Source organism: Vollenhovia emeryi, unplaced genomic scaffold (assembly GCF_000949405.1).
Source record: "Vollenhovia emeryi isolate VEMERY1.0 unplaced genomic scaffold, V.emery_V1.0 DF939143.1, whole genome shotgun sequence".
In the NCBI taxonomy this organism is placed as follows: domain Eukaryota; kingdom Metazoa; phylum Arthropoda; class Insecta; order Hymenoptera; family Formicidae; genus Vollenhovia; species Vollenhovia emeryi.
Genome location: NW_011967223.1, coordinates 1369732 through 1383947, shown reverse-complemented (window position 1 = coordinate 1383947; position 14216 = coordinate 1369732). Strand labels below are relative to the sequence as shown.

At 42.4% G+C, this 14216-nt stretch overlaps 1 protein-coding gene across 1 annotated transcript in view; it reads left to right on the top strand.

The window, feature by feature from the left end:
* The first annotated feature begins 2567 nt into the window (after window positions 1-2567).
* LOC105566661 (dystroglycan) overlaps window positions 2568-14216 on the top strand; it is a 77414-nt gene continuing 65765 nt past the window's right edge. Inside the window, exon 1 of the mRNA XM_012020843.1 lies at window positions 2568-2755. The gene's annotated coding sequence lies outside the window, so the exon portion shown is untranslated. The remainder of the gene's footprint in view (window positions 2756-14216) is intronic.

Here is a 14216-nt window from a genome sequence, read left to right as displayed (position 1 = left end):
AAATTTTTATTAAATTTAATAATTCTAATTGGGAAATTTATATTATCCCTTTCGGATCTCACGTCATTCATCTGAATTTTTCATCTCTGCATGCTTTTGAGATGAGATTCAGAAACGAATCGTTCGAATCGACGAAAATACGCCCATGTCCCTTAGATTAAATCGGATGACGCGTCTAGCAATTTTTATTCATTAATTTCGAAATTAAAGTTTCGTTGTTTTTTATCGAGTTTAAAAGTTTTGTGTAAAGTTTAGAATCGCGATTTCTTCGAATTAAAACGCTGTCGAGATAGAGAATTTTTTTCTAATCGGTTATATATTTTAATTTTTGGACACATATTTTAATTGCGAATAATCGCGTGTAAAGAAGAAATTCGTGATGTAATTATTATTTTTATTGTTCGTTTTGTACGTAACTGATTCAATTAACTTGATGACCCCTTCGCGACGCGTTCGTGTTTCGCGCATCGTACAAAAGCGTAGAATCTTACGCTTATTGCTGCCTGTGATCAGCTGGCAGCAGAAGGAGTATATCTCCTTGCTGTCGATTTCTGGCTACGTAAAGCCAGAGTATTGGCCAGAAAAAGGTGAGTTTGTCTGGCCAGAAGAAAGACAACGAAGTACACAAGTGGTGTACATATAACAACGTGCGATTGCACGTAATCGAAGACGGAAAGATGCCGTCTCGAGTTAAATAAAACCTCTCTATATTCCGCGTAAATTAAAATCCCAATTAAAACTCCCAAACGGTCGCGATTTAAAATGAAATTCGGTCTTCTAAAATTTCAGATAACCGCGCTCTAAAAGTAAATTAATGATAAGGTGGGAATATTATGTACGTAGGGAGAAATACGGATAAAAACCAGATAAATATCGGGTAGATAGGAAAATGATTAACCAAGAGTACGAGATAGGGATATGGGGCTGTAATTTTCGGCAATAAAGGGAAATTTAATTAGTATGATAATTTAGGTAGGAAATTTAAGAAAATTTCAGGTAGGAAAATGAATATGTGACTACACGGGTAGGTAGGATTGGGGGATAATTCGATGAATAAAACAATTGATTTGCTTGGTAGATTTATTGCACATTTTTATGCAACGGATAAGCGTAAGAATGTGGTAGGTAGGATTGGGGGATAATTTCGGGTGGGAAAAATTTATTTACTTTACAGATTCATTATTGTACAATTTTATTATGTAAATAAATTTTACAATTTACTTTTTTGTACAAATTTACTTGCACAAAATTGTACAATAATAATGCAAAAATATGCATAATAATAATGATATAGTTATGAATTATATACCGAATGATATATTTTGTCGCGAAAATTGTTGATATCAAATTGTACAAAATTGTATGTCTAATTTGTGTAAACGGATTACACGAAATCGAAATGCATATAATACGAAATTACTTAAATTAAAAAACATTAATAACAATTTTTTCTCAATTTCATATTTTATATCTCATTTCATCATTTGTCATTGTCGCAAACTTACTGATCTTACAGATCTTAAAAGATAGAATTTTAGAGAATTAATAAAATGGGTATAAATCCTAATGATTAATCGAAATTTCTTAGAGACACGTATCAAAAGCATTAATACTTTTGAAAAAGTAGGTTTATTTTCACGTAACATAAAAATAAGTTTGGAAGATTTGCATTGTATTATATGTATTATGGAAATTACGAATATTATAATTGTATAACGCAAGTATCGTGGATCAGTTGGTACATATTCGGTCGCGATTTATGTTATTCGATCATTGACTTAACTTGAAGTTTCATTTATATTTTCGCACAACGGTGTACTTACTATAAAACATTTTCTCCGAAATATTGCAAGAAACATACTATAGGAATTTTCTTTTTCATGAGAATAATTGAGAGGAATATTATTAATTTTAGAGATAATTAATAATTTTAGTAATGATTTTTTCAGTCTCGGTGTCCGCATTAAAGTTTTATAAGCTTTGTAATTTTAAATTGATAATTGATAATAAATATCACGCGGTTAGATGTCGCTTATCAATACAATGTTTCACTGCTAATTTGAAAATTATGGACGATGTTAATACATTTCGGACGTTTTCGTGTAATCCGTAATGAATTACATATCTCGAATGTACACAATTTAACTGTATATCTTGTACTATGTATACTATATGATCATGTCATTTTTTCCGCTAGGGGCGAGAAATTAAATATGAATGATTTCTTGTATTATCGGAGTTTATTACACATGGCAATATTTATTATCATCCGAAGTGACGTGAAAGCGTTTCTTACATATTCGATTAATATTTGCTACGCTGATGATAAATATTACAAACAAGTAATATTATTTAACCAGAATTGACTGAAATTTTATTCTCATATCTTAATTTGTGTATCAGCCGTTTCTTCTGCCCCCCCCCCCCTCGATTCTGTATTATCGACAGCTCGATCTCGTTCGCGCTGCGCCCGCCAGGTGGCGACACGCCGCTCGCCCAGTGCGCGCGGTACGCGCCCGGAAAATGGCGGTATCTACCGCGACGGTGCCAAAGTACTTTTTCGTTCGCGATTCGCGACAGATAGTCGGCCGATAGCGCGTCTCGGAGTGAGGTACGGGTACGATCGACTCGTCGCCGATTCTCGAATGCGCGAGCGGAGTGGCGTCGCACATCGGGGCAAGAGAGCAGTGACGACCGAGACGGACGAAGCGAGGGCGGACTGGCGATCGGACGCCGACATCATCTTCGAGAACCGGTAAATGCACCACCTTCCCCCTCAATGTATCCGCGTCCGGCCCGGCGGTAGCCGGCGTAATCCCGGCTGGCGCGATTCCCGGCGGTGCTGCCGGGAGTCCGCGACTCTCGATTTCCGCCGCGTCCCTTCACGCGTCGCGGGGATCCTCCGTCGGTCGCGGCCGACGGAAAATCCCCGGCTCCGAGTTCCGCCGGTTTGAATCGCGACACCTCCGCGAACGCTCTGGGTGCCGGTGTCGCTTTGAATGTCTCTTTTTTTTTATATCCGTTTTCCCCCGACGCTCCGCCCGCGTGATCATCCGCGCGACTGCTATCTGTTATCAGGTGGCTGCCCGGCGTGCACAAGCCGCGGAATCGGGTTTCCCCCCCCCGTCGACTAAATGGAGCTTGATTTATCGAATCCCGAACAATTCGCTTGATAAATTTAATAAATTAACTTTGTCCACATGCGCGCGCGCGCGCGCGCCACGTGCGAGCGCATTCGAACACGCGTGCGACACGTATGACATTATTTAATTGCGTTCTTGAAATCGGGGATTGAATAAACGTTGATTAACGGCTCTCGCGGAGAGAGAATGCGAGAGAGCATATTTTCCCCGGAGATAATTTAATATTTAATTATGCCCAGATTTTCGCTCGCATTAACGTATTTACACGCATGTCGGCCGGTGAGGGAAGGGGAGGGGGGCGGTTACGCTCGCGAAAATACGGTCTGCGCGGGATGACGTCGCGATTAATGTTTCAGAAACGGCATGGAGAGCGCTTTGGCAAATAGCGTTTGCTGAAATTTTATGCCGGCAATGCGATTGACGGACGCGAGAGCCCGGCGCGCGTTCCTCGAGCGCAAGGATTTTCAACGGCGCGCGGAAACGCGGGAATGCGAAATTATGCGCGAGACAGCGCCGTTCGCCCGTCTCGCTCGGGGTCTTAAAAAAATAAATACCGCTTCCAAAATAAGAGGTCTTTTCTTATGCTCTACGTCAACTCGAAAAACCCGATGATTAAGTAAAGGAGATATTTCGGTTCTCCACGTGAAAGATACAAGGCGATTCTTTATATTCGGACCTCTCGAGACTCCACACGTCGATTCGCGTTATGAAAAGTAGCACGACCGAAGGGTTAAAATTTTTATCACCGGCGTCCTCGTTGCGTCGGATTCGCTCGAGTCTACGGTACTTTAAAGGGATGCTGCAGGAGTGATTCTGCACTTTTTGCACTTTTCGTATCTTGAACCGTCGGTTCAGGAAAACACGTGTGTAATATACAAATTGTGTGGCTTTTGTGTGCAGACCGACGACCAGTTTCCACCAATCGGATTAAATCAGAGAACAGCTGGGTGTCTTTAAAATTAAGTTTAGCAGTCTAACAAAAACATTTATTCATTCGAATAAGTTGTAGCTTACCTAATCTATAAGTTATTCGAATGAATAGATTTTTTTTAGACTTCTAAACTTAATTTCAGTGGCTGTTCTCCGGTTTAATCCGATTAGCGTGGGAACTAGTCGGTCTGTACCGAGGGGGAATCCGCTGACCAAAATCTTGTACACCAATGCCCACTAATGCCCAGTGAGCGTTACTTAATTTTATTATCTTACTTTATCTTATCTTGTTTATCTTATTTAATCTTATTGAATCTTATTTTACCTTTATAATGCCTCAGCAATGCCTAATGCCCAAACTAATGCCCAAAAAATGCCTAGTAATGTCGCAAATCTGTACACCACAATGTCCTCAGCGGTTTCCCCCTCGGTCTGTACACAAAAGCCATATAATTCCCTATTAGCCCAATGTATTGGTGTGATATCAGGAAATAATGTAAATCTAGTATTCCCAATATTGGTCCAATATTGTAGGATGGGACGTCTTCTCTTAGCCAATATGTCTATTTAACAATATTGGTTTCATATTGTATCAATATTAGACCAATACATTCTCATTACAATGTTAAACACTGGCCAATGCACTCCCGATATAAATCTAATATTATATAATTATTATCGTGCAATATTTACATTTATTCCATGGCCAATATTGGCTTTACGTTGGACAATATCGGCCAATGCATTTCTAAGATAACCAACATTGGACCAATGTTTCGCCAATGTTTAGCTAATGCACTGTGCTGCTACACCGATAGAAAAATATGTAGCATTTGAAGCTATAATTGCATAGTAAAATAATTATGATCTGGAATATATTATTTTTATAGGAATTATTACTATAATATTAGTAATAGCAACCGTATAGACACAGTGATGCCGACTATTTAAACAAACTACTATAAAATATAAGCTTTTTAACTATTATTCTGTTAAAATATCCAAGTAATGAATAGTAAATTAGTTAATTATTTTTATAAAGTAAATACAATCACAGTAATAGTAAATTTAACTACATTGCTATCATCCACCTTACTAATCACATGGTAAACAAAAGTGAAGTGGTTCGGAAATGTCTTCACTAAAAGAACGCGCGGTACAAGACTTTCTCGTAAGAAGAAAACCGCATAGGGTGTCATAAATACGGATGAGTTTATACATTCGTATAAGATTACTTATCTTTTCCTTGAAAGATGCTATCTTGTACTATTCTTTACGAGTACAAAGTGATGTAACCAATGAACATAGTGAACGCAATGTATATATGTATAATAAAAAGGGGGTAATATTACTTCCTAATATAAATATGATTATCACTATTACGTACAGTTATTCGAAATTTTACTTGTGGTTGTTATATTGCAATATTTATAGTACACCTAAATTAAAAGCTCGTTTTGGTTTATGACAACCACATCATAAGTTGCATGGATCAATATTGTATCTATGAGAACTATAATACGTTGTTAGGTCAACCATAACTTATCATAAGTTGCATGGACCAATATTGTGTCTATGAGAACTATAATACATTGTTAGGTCAGCCATAACTTACGTAGTTGGAAGAATTATAAAAATGTCGTTGGCACCGAAAAGTACTATAAATTATAGTGAGATTGTGGTAACTGCAACCATTTTTTTCTGTCGGAGTATAGGGTTTGTATCGTATATTACACAAATATTCTCATAAAATGACAGTTCTAGGAACGAAAGGTACAAAAAGTGCAGAATCACTCCAGCATCCTCTTAAAAACGTTCTGAATAAAATGGATTGGTTGAGAGAAAGAGGGGGGGGGGGAGACAAACCGGGTTGCTGCCGGTTTAACGAGCGTTGTTTCGACATGAAAAAAGGGAGAAGAAAGTGAGGGACAACTGTCGTTCAGATGTCGATAATATGCGACGTTTTAATGACGCATCGTTGATCCACCGTCAATCAGATAAATCGGTTTCTAAGGCGACCGACAAATTCGCGTCTGAAATCGCGGCCAAGAAAACGTCCGATTAATCTCGCGTCGCCATATCCGTGTCGCGGGTAATGTAATTAATTAGTAACCGAAACGAGGAGCTATATTTCGACAAGTCGTAATGGACTCTTGCTTATCATTAGCGAAAATTGAAGTGCGGCTTTATGAACGACGTTCCCGATTGAATATTCACGGATCTGCTAAATTGAGCTCCCGGAGACTGAATTGGTCAGGAGACATGACGTTTCGGGGTTGTTTTTAAATGAATATTACCTTGATGGAAATTTTGATATGATTTAATTAACTTGGTTATTGGAAATTTAATTAATTATACCGAATTATCGACCGCCCACGAAATACATGTTTTTTTGTTTAATGCTATTTTTACTTTTATTGCTACACGCCTATTTTATATACGTGTATTGTGAATATTTGCCGCGAAAAACGCGAAATGCGATACTTTTAATACTTTTTCGCGTAAGACGCGAAAGTCTATTCCGACGTTTTCCGAGTCGATTATAGAACTTGTCGGTGCGAATTCTGTTATCGCCGCATTTAACAGGCCGCGTTTTGTCGATGCGAATAGTGATTAGTGCTAATGCACGGGCGAATGCGATTTGTTACAAAGAAGTTGCACGTAACGTGACGCAGCAACAATCATGTCCGTTCGCCGCATATCTCCGTGCCTTACGTACGAAAATAGCGGATCGGGGCGCCTTATCTTCGCGTCTGTTTTCAATAAATAGACGTCATTGAAATTCATTTGGTAAGTACGTTCCGATGAACGCTTGCCGTTCGGCGCTCGAATAACGCTCATATTTCCTCGATTATCGCTCGAACTGGGTCGTTCGTCAAGTTGCCTCCCTTTTTTTGTCGCGTAACATCCTTGCGATATACGTAAATTCTTAAGAGCCAACGTATATTCTTAAGAGGTACTCGATAGTATTTTAGCGTAGACCCTCAAAGTATTTTAGCATAATATACAGGGTGTATCTAAACTGGCGAAAAATCTTTCAATGACAAGTACTTTGTAACATTTTAAGACAAAAGTTTTGATACGACGATGTCGAGGCTCTAATAGTTTATAAATGGAAAGAGATAAAGATCTCGCATAACGAGGCTAGAATTTCGCCCGCGCAGAGATAGCAGAGTGGCAAATTTCACCGCTGAGGTTTACCATCGTAACCAAATAAATACGGTAATGACAGCTAACACATATCAATGTCGATTTGAAGTGTTGAATAAAAACATGTTAAACAATTTTCATAACCCATTACATTACATTTCATAAACAGAAATAGTTTCTTAATAAAATTCTTGCATAATTTTTACAATGACTTCATTACCGTCAAAGATGTGCGGTTCGAGGAAGCACCTTTGCTTCTGGCCACTTCGCCATCCCTGAGCGCGTCAATTCTAGCCTCGTTATTCGAAATCTTTAAACTCTCTCCATTTGAAAACCATTATAGCCTCGACACTTTCGTATTAGAATGCTCGTCGTAAAATGTCACAAAGCACTTGTCGTTAAAATATTTTTCGCCAGTTTAAGTACACCCTGTATGTTACATTTAGAAATAATATTTCGAGAGGTAACTGGAATCGGTGATATCGTCCGTCGAAAAAGTAATAATTCTCCAAGTGGCAAGAAGTATCTTTCTACTTGTGGCGTAGTTAGCGAGCGAAAAATGCTAGGAGAAACGGTAGATACGGTATCGATCTACCGGAGTAAAAGAAAGTAAGCGCGAAGGAATGGTCTCGCTGAGATGTTGGCCGGCCGGAAACTATGGCCGGATGTACGTGAGTGAAATACAGAAGGCGTCCGTTTTTCAGTGGACGCACGTCGTTAAATTATCTCGTCGATATTTAAAGCTTGGGGGTGGGGTGGGGCAGCTGAGAGTCACGAGATGCACGCACTGTCGACGTGTAAGCCCGAAGTGTTTCTGTATTAACATTCTCGCGATAAAGGGACAAAGCGATCTCTCGATATCTGACACAGACAGATGCTCGTTGGCTGAAGGGAAAACGGATCGAGCAAGGGGGGGGGGGGCTGACAATGGAATGAGATCGTGCCACGAGAGCTGAGAAATGGAAAGAGAGAGAGAGAGAGAGAGTACGAACGGTGGAAATTATTTTCCTTCGGAAACTGTTAAGTCTCTCGTAACGTCAAATTGTACGGCGAGTGTAAACGATCTATTTCAGCCAAGCGAGAACCAGGCGCGCGTCTTCTGACGTATCGCGGAACTTTTGATCCGCGCCGAAAATAGATCACGTGTATTTCAGCGGAATAATCGATCGAGTCGCTCAGGTGGAAAGGCAACTTGGTCCGCGCCGCGAAGCGATGCGGATGAAGTTCCCTCGGATCGCGTCTCTCTCTCTCTCTCACTCTCGATGTGGTGCACAGGTTTAATTGCGAGTGGACGGGAAATGTCGCAGAAACGGGCAATGAGACGGCGATCCTGCAAATGAATGCTTGCACTGTAGTCTCCGTTCTCGCAGTATAATCGCGCCAACAAAAAGTGACATATAGAGACGCGATTATGAAAGAGAGACGGAACCTCAGACGGCGGCGCGTTCTTTATCGCGTCACAAAGCGGTTATGCAACCACCGTTCTTCCTTTATAGTACGGAGTATGCTCGGTTACGATTAATAACGGCGTTCGCTTACAGCGCGAGAGAGCGAGAGAGGCTGCACATGCGTCGAAAAATTACTTCCTCTCGGTTCTGCGGAAATAATCTTTCTTCCTCCTTTTCTCTCTCTCTCTCTCTCTCCGTCTTTAAGCAACGCGCTCTCTTAGCGCAAGCCGGATAATCTCGCGTTTAGACTCTCTCGTGGTTCGGAGATTAAAAAATTTCCCGTTTATCCCGCTTCTAAGAATTTTTATCTCCGCTCGAACTCCACTCCGCTCGTAAAGACCTCTTGCGATTCAAGTCGCGGACAAGTCCTTCGATCAGAGAGAACGGGCCATTCTTCTTCCTCGCTGCTCGTAAAAACCAGCTCGCTCCGAATCCGGTCGGGGTGAATACCGTTGAATAGAATAATCATAGTGGTCTACGTCCGTTCTGAGCTGCGCAAACAGCCGACGCCGTAATCGTATCAACCCTCCCTCCACGGCGGGCGCGTTTAAAACGGTTGCCATAAATATTCCGGTAAATCTATTTGTACTCAATGAAATATTTCCGTTGCGGCAACGAGACGAGAGGGTAATCTTAGCTCGGCGAGACGAAAGAGAAAAATCGCTCATATGGACAACACCCCGAGATCATAGAAACTGCGGCCGCGAGATAAATAAATTCCCCGTCCGACCGACGATTCGAACTCGACGTGCCCCGGGGCACCCACCGGGCGACCATATTTGCGGCTGTTGCCGTCGCAATCTCTTCATTGGCATTGTCGGGCGGGGGCTCATTTACGTCTCCCGCGACACGCCGAACGTCGATTCGACTCGTTGAAATATACGATGCGCCGCAGTCGCTTGGCAGGCGAGTCACATCGCGGATGTACATAAGAATACGCGTGCTCGCCGCCAGTCACTCTAAATCCACCGTTTCGCGACGATCGCAGTTTGAATAGTTTTCGCACCCGATGCCGTCCCTTTACTTCCCCTTCCCCCGCCCCGCCCCGTCACGCCCGCCGTCCCTTCGCGCCGATGAAATTCCCCGGAACGAGCTTCTCTCGTTTCTATTTCCAGTCCCAGTTCGAGGCTTCCTTCGCAATCTTCCCTCTGTCTCTGCGCACTACTTGTTCACTCCGCCACTTCCGCCGCCGGCTCGCAATCGCATCTTCCACTCTCCCCGAGTTCTCGGGTCCGCTCGTCGGGAAACTCGGACGATGTTCGCTCGGGATAGACCGTTCAAATCGCGTTTCGTCCCGAGGCATCCGATTAGAAATTGCGCGAAACTTCGTTGATGCCGTTTCTTCGGGATTATCTCGCCCCGTGAAACCTCTGACGGAGAGTGCCAACTTCGCAATTGGCCCGCCGACGATGCCGCGGAGCTTACCCCGCGATTTTACCGCGGCGTACTTAAAATTCGACGCTACATCAGGAATTTTTTAAGGGAAATATTCGCAAAACCTGTGTAACGTCTCGACGTTACATTTATATCGTTATCTAGCTGCAAAAACGACTGATATTTTCTTAGCCGGTGCTTAAATCACCGCGAACAAGTAATATTATTCAATTTTAATTTTATTTAAACACCTGGCCGAGATAATATTTTTCGTAATAAAATTTCCGCCAGATATAGTCGAACACATTGAGAAAAATCTCCATCGGATAAACCAATTAAATAGTGTTTCCGACGATTAATTTTTCCGATTAAATTACGTATATATCCGATGCAATGCAGTTACCGATAAAATTTGATCGAAAAACCGATCACATATTTCATCGGATATACAATTTAATCGGATATATCCGTTTGCTATTATGTAATTGGATTGTCCGATTATATTTAGTCGGATATTTTTCCCAGTGTATTACTCGCGTTTAGCTGCAACAAGTTCGCTTGGTACTGGAGAGCCTAAATTGACAGCAGGCTGCTTCAGTGTTCGTCGTACTCGCGCGAATTAGTCATCTCGCTCAGTTGTTAATCCGCCGTACGATGGAGCCGTCTTACTCGGCGGCTTGCAACTTGGCTTGCAACCGGAATGTTATTGCAGGACCTGAATGCAAGCTCCGGGCCGAATTCCAAACATAATGTAGCGGCCGGTTGGCGTCTCCGTAAGGTCGTCCGTTCGCATTACGCGCGGGCTGCGCGTAAACGTACGCCGAATGTTACGCGGCGCTTAATTAGTGTACCACGGGATCCCTAATTTTAATGAGGAGAACATTCCCGCCGCGCCGAAGATGGAAAAGGTTTTCACCCAGAAACGGTCCTGCTGTTATTTTACGAATAACCGATCTGGTCCCGGTCGTGTCGGGCATTAAAATAAACTCAACGTTCCCTCGTATTGTACGGAACGTAATATCGATCTTAGAGTAGAATTCGTCCCGTGTCTCGCGCGTTTCGGTGCAATTTCCCATTTCGGCCGGGCATCGCGTGACAGGTGGACCGACGAAAGGTGCATTTACCGTCACGATTTCCCCATCACGGTTGTTCCACGCAACGTCGAGTTATATTTTTCTCCCGATAGAACCGGGAATCTCCGTAAAAAAAAAAAGGCGATGCGTCAATGCCATTGCGAGACATCTGGCAGGGTCGTAAAGATCCTCGGTGAGTTCACCGGAGCACGGAGAGCAAGGATGAAGTAGAAAGGCAGGTGCCGGTGGTGTATTAAGTGAAAACGAGAAGGATAAAGAAACGGCGGCGAGGTAAAAATAAAAGAGAAACAAAGAGACGCGCGGGCGCACACACAAACACGCGAGGAGAGAGTGTATTAGGGATTAGGAAGAGATAGAGAAAGAAGCGGATACGATGAGTCTGCCGAGTTGAACCAATTCTCACCCGGTGATGTCATCGTTCTCGCCAGGCAGAGAATTGGCTAGTGATTAATGCGATATTTATAGCGGGCGCAATTATGCCGCGATGCATTTTCACTGCGAATTAGCGAAAACGGAGCTGTCCGTTGGACTTTTTCTCGGGGCCGGTGTAAGCTAAAGCCGCGGCCCGTGTGTTTGAGCTTAAAAGCCGATTAGACGGGACAATCGCGTTTTTATATCCGCGAATCGCCACTTTGGCCGTACCACCCGAGAGATTTGCCGTCGCGACGCGTTTGCCTTGCGGAATGAAATCGCGGTACTTAATCATTCCGTTGGGTGGCAAAAGTGTACATTTACCACTCGACGAGAGCAAAAAAAGAAAAGGAGGAAGCGGCACAAAAGAGAAAGGGTGGTACCGTCCTCTTTGTGCTTGCGGCGGAGTAAGGAGGAACATAAAGAGCGGCTTTTAAAGCAGAATTTTCCTAGTCGGCATCGAGTTAAATGGGCTTAGAGCTGCACGTATAAATTTTCGTTCCGTTGACATCCTATTTTATTTATTGCTATAATTACAGAGAGCTCATTTTCGATCATTTCCCCGCGAGTCGTTCCTCATCTCTTTTTTTTTTACAAGGTGTTAGATGCGGGCGGCTAAGAATATCGCGCCGCGCCGTTCTTCGAGTCGCCGTGTGTACGTACCAGCAGAAATGCACGTAACGAAGAGCAAACTTCTTGTATCGCACGGGAGCTGTATAAACACACACGCAAGTTAATTAAAGGATTGTCGCGGTAAACGAGAATACCGAGGTTTAATTACATCTCGTGCGCCACGTGTTCTTTGATAGCGGCGCACTTTAATAATGCACGCACGATGCACATCCCTAATAAATTAGATACGCGTGTAACGTACGCAGATATATTCAAATGAATTAAATTTGTGAGTCCTCATTCATTTGCACGCTCTTCGGTAATGACGGCTTTGTTAGGTGGTACGGCGCGGTGGGTGCAAACCGTCGTAATGATACTGGGCCGGACTGCATAAACGGCGCACAAAGCGGCCCAAATGAATACGCCCCGGCTGCAAAGGGAAACGCGGCGGATGCGACGATCCTTAGCATTCAACTTGCGACCGACGCGCAAGCGTTTAAGAATCCCGCGGGGCAGTAGGGAGGCGAGAGGCACGAAGCAACCGACGGGACTCTCCGCGAGACGCGAATCAGCGAAACGTTTCGTTTTCGCGCTCAGACGAGAGATAGATAGAGGGAGAGAGAGAGGGAGGGAGAAAGAGAGAGAGAGAGAGAGAGAGAGAAATCGCGATAAAGTAAAGTCAGGCATACTCGGAGATGGCGACCCAATTTCGCTTCCCGCAGCATCTTGAGCTTTCAACTCGTCCTCTCGCATCGGAGAAGCGAGCGAGCAAGCTCACGAACGCCGAGATATTTACATTTACTTTAATACCGCTGTCGAACTAACGAGCTCTTGCGCCAGCGTGGTCGTTTTGGCAAAACTTATACCATACTCCCGAATCGCGGTTGCGATAGAGTATTACTCTATAAACTTTTAATTATCGGTCTAATAGCTCGGCGACTAACCGGACGTAGATACAAGATAAAGCGATCGGTATTGCCATTAAAACGTGACGGTCGATTAATTCAGGCGTAATCTGGACGTAGCCTGGAATCCTCGTGTTTGGTGACTCTCTATTTTCATTTTCATATATAAAGTAAATGTCCGTGATTGAGCCGATAAGAAAGCGCGACCAGTTTTATCTTTCTATTAATAAATAATTAATATAATCACTTACATAAAGCGGACGTTTATATAAAATTTGTTTATTTGTCAGCGATTGAAAAATAATAGGCAATAAGGTAATCAATAAATATCAATCATAATTTTCATGAAATATTTAATAATTGTGCCGTTTGTACCGGTTATTGAACTGAAAAACGAATCGTGTCCTAATTACCGAACAATTGTAGACTCGATGATTGTATGCTCGTTAAATATTTGAAATTGACAGATTTTTTAACGAAGTTTCGAAAGCTTTGTTTGAGAAATTTAGAAATATTAAATACATTATTAATCATCTCGATCATTAGGATATTTTCAAACACCGGGGCACTTATCTCAGAATTAAATATTCCCGCAGGGATGATTGATACGCGCGGCAATTTAGGCTTAGCGAACCCACGATCCTGAATACACCGCGGGCATTCACAAACGTCTACACACTCGTATACACGTTTTGCGACAGTTTTGTGTCATTAAACGTCTGGGAAAAAGTGGGGCGAGATAATTTAAAAATAATAAAATATAGAAGAAAGTTTCCTATTATGAGACAAGCTCCTAATATGAGACTGCGGGGTAATAGGCATCGTCTGTTGGTTCCACCATGAATTTTGGAGTGAGAACTATTTAGGGGAAAATTCATTAATAATAATCTTTATTGTGTTCCCTTTAGGGTTACAATCTCTACACTTTACATTTTTCAACTTACAATTAGTTTAAACGTAAATCTACGGCTTAAACTTTATATTTCGAGGGTTTGCGAGTTTTCTCGCTCCCCCTCTATCGCGTACACACACACGTCTCACCCTTTCCAGGACTTCTGCTTCTTATTGTCTTTCTTAATCATTTTCCTAAAATACTATTTTTTTATTTGTCCCATCTCTCCCTCTCTCTCTCTCTCTCTCTCTCTCTCT